The sequence below is a fragment of the Citrus sinensis genome, chromosome 5 (genome assembly GCF_022201045.2).
Source record: "Citrus sinensis cultivar Valencia sweet orange chromosome 5, DVS_A1.0, whole genome shotgun sequence".
Taxonomy (NCBI): Eukaryota; Viridiplantae; Streptophyta; class Magnoliopsida; order Sapindales; family Rutaceae; genus Citrus; species Citrus sinensis.
The window spans coordinates 22,429,823-22,433,399 of NC_068560.1; the positions used below are offsets into that span (position 1 = coordinate 22,429,823).

Consider the following 3,577-nt stretch of genomic DNA (forward strand, 5'->3'; position numbering starts at 1 on the left):
TACCCATGATGTGGACACTTCAAAAGTAGCCCATTGAATCGCTCCTATGTTTCGAAAAATTGCTCGTCATCTCTCTGGGTAAACTCTGAGATTTTCTTGCGAATAGCATTGGTTTTATGTACTGGGAAATGTTTATTTAAAAATTTTGTAACCATTTGTTCCCATGATGCAATGCTATTAGCAGGTAATGTATTAAGCCATGAACGAGCTCTATCCTTCAAAGAAAATTGGAATAATCTGAGTTTTACATCATCATCTGAAAAATTCTCATATTTAAATGTTTGAAAAATTGGGTGAAAATTATTCAAATGATTGTATGGGTCCTCATTTTCTAAGCCATAGAATGTGGAGAGACAATTTAACACACTAGGTTTTAATTCAAAACTCCTAGCAGCTACATTTGGGTATCGTATGCATGATGTGCTCAAATTAGCTAAGGGACTAAAGTAGTCCTTAAATGGCCTCTCCTGTGGTGCTTGTAAATCCATTTTGTTTTTAATGTTTTGGCGTGTGCGAAGTGTTTTCTCTAGTTCAAGGTCTATAGGTTCAAGATTAGGTAATAATGACCTACGACCATGCATGCAAGAAACACAAAAATAAATGGGAACAAAACAAATAAAAATAAAGAAGAATGAGAAATTACGATACTAACTTTATTGCGCTATTACAACCTTACTATAAAAACAAAAAAATAAATACGCAAAATAAATTAACTAAAAATAAATTAATAAGATAAATAAAAATCACAACGAAGAAATAAAAAAATAACTTGAAAATTAAATTATAGAATTTTAAAGAAGAGAAAAAGAACAAAAATACTAACCTCTAAATGTAGATTTACTTTTTTTTTTCTTTTCTTTTTTTGGTAAAAAAATACAAGAAAATAATTAAATGGAAATATTCACAAAAATTAAATCTATGAATTAAAATTACTTACCTCCTCGGCAACGGCGCCAAAAACTTGTTGTGCAAATTTTATTGAACTCGCAAGCGCACGAATCTGTTGTAGTATAGATTAATGGTGACGAGTGTCGATCCCACGATGAGGTGGATTTTAATTATTTATAGAATTAATTTTGTAAATGGGTGGTTGGATTTGTGGTGGAAATAATTTAGAATATGCTAAAACTAAATTAAAATGGCGAGAATAAATTCTGAAATTGGAATTGAAATGGCAATAATAAAATGAAGAGAATTCTAATAAAATGACGTACTTGGGTATCTGGATCCATATCAACATGTATCATGGGCTAAATAATCCTTATTAATGCCAATTAAATCATGAGGGGGGAATCCACACCTCATGAACCACACTTTAATAAATATGGTGCTAAGGGCTTATCGTGCCAAATAATAATAATCTTATACTAGAGAGCCAGTGAAACCAGGGCAGTACTGGAGAAGATTATTATTATCTATCAACGAGAAGTCAAAACATCCACAAAAACTAGAGGGGAAGGGAAAAAAAATTTACCAAATCAAGCCCATGACACATGTTGAGACTTCACCTTCAACCCAAGCTTGAAAGAAAATTAGCCACTCATAGTTGAACTAGGGGCAAAATGAAAATTTATTAAAATACGTAGAAAATACAAGATAGAGAGAGAATTACAGAAAATGTATCCCAAAAATGGATTCAGAGGTGCCAAATTAGGGGGGGAGGCCCCCTTTTTATAGATACATCGAGTAAATCATGGCCATCGGATTAAAAATAGTTTGGACGCTCAAGATTGTGCCACGTCATCATTCAACAGTAAAGTCAACAGCACGTGTGAACAGTAACGCGGTTTGAACAGTAACACAGTTTACACACGGTTTGAACAGTAACGCGGTTTGCACAGTAAATAATCCCCTGTGTTGCATGTACCGTAAGCGCATTTTTTGGTCCACTAATATGCTGCCACGTCACCATAAACAGTACATGAGAATTTTAGTCCAACAGGATCTTGACACGTCATCAGTCAATGCCACGTCATCGATTCGTACATGTGAACAGTGCCGTGAATAGTACCCGTACATGTGAACAGTGCCATTTTTCCTTTTATGCTCCTCGTAAGATTTTCGACCGTCCTGAGTTAAAAAATGATGTCCGTTTTGCCATTTGATCTCTTGTTTATTGTGAAATGACTATGATGCCCCTAAAATACATAAAATACTTAATTAAAATAAAACACACATAATTAAAGTACAAGAAACTTAAACTCATAAAAGTAAGGGTTGTTAGTAATACTTGATATGTAAAATAACGATTTTCTCCTTTATAAATATGTATTTTCTAACACTCAACAATATCCAAAAAAATTATTATAAAAGTAAGCCAAAAGAAATAAAAATGAATGGTATGGGTATTAATACTTTAACGACATGGATCTTTCAAGGTATTTTAAAACTATAGGGACTAAATAAGCGCTAATCTTAAAATACATGGACTAAATGAGCTTTTACCCTTCATCTTAGGGTAGCAAGAAGAGTGCTAAGATACTCACAAGTCACAATGAATTATGGCTGGAAATTTTAATAGAGATATAGATGTGAACTTAATTAGTTTCGGTGATAGTGATTGGGGTGGCTGTCTTGATGATATGAAAAGCACCTCGGGTTAGTTTTGACATAATCTCTTAGGCATTATAGAAGCAACTAATAGTGGCATTATCCACTACTTGAGCCGAACATATTTATGCTTCATTGGTAACTTCTTAAACTATTTGGCAACGATGAATTTTAGGAGACATATAAGAGAAATAAGATGATGACAAAAAGTTGTTTTATGACATTAAATCAACTATAAGCATGGTAAAAAATTTAGCTTATCACAGCAGAACAAGAAGCATAAGCATAAAGTATCATTTTATATGAGAAGCAATTGGCAATGGAGACATTTAGCTCAAGCATTGCAAGTTTAAAGAGCAGACGACTGACATATTCACAAAAGCTCTGCCAGAAGTGACATTCCATCAGCTAAGGGAACTTTTGGGAGTTGAAAAACATCACCTAAAGGGGGAGAATGTTGATTAAAGTTATGTTCAATTTTCTTTAATCCTAGTCATATTAGTCTTGAAAAGCCAGTTCCAAAGCCAACTTTTGTTGAACGTATGCATATGGTTAGCAACTCTTGACTGCAATTGCATATGCTAGCATGAAATTTCTTACTTTTCATCAAAGTCAGCACTGAAGCCATTAAAACTGAAAGATGGCCAAGATTTTTTCCATGCGTTCATATTGTAAGCTTTGCCTATAAATAGATAAGCATAATGCGGTCGTAGTCCATCCTAAAATCCCAAGTTTGAGAGCAATTGCAAGTGAAGTACCTTTAGCAATTTGAGAGCTTTTAGTTGAGTATCCTAGTAACCAATTATTGCCAAAGCATAGGTTGCATAATCATCAATATCACGGTGGTTTCGACTTTTAGAGAAATATAAATTATAGTGACAAGTAAATGCAAAGAAAATCAGGTACAATAATTTATATAGTTTGATGTAAAGCCTACTTCCATAGACAAAAACTGCAAGATAATTTAAGGACAATTATCATTTGTATACCTTAAATTTATTATGTTATAAAAAGTACTGATGTGCTC

General features: G+C 33.2%; 1 non-coding gene across 1 annotated transcript; it reads left to right on the top strand.

The window, feature by feature from the left end:
- Positions 1-104, top strand: LOC127902900 (small nucleolar RNA R71). Its single transcript, XR_008055537.1, has one exon. It is a non-coding gene; the product is annotated as a small nucleolar RNA R71 (small nucleolar RNA).
- The last annotated feature ends 3,473 nt before the right edge of the window (positions 105-3,577 follow it).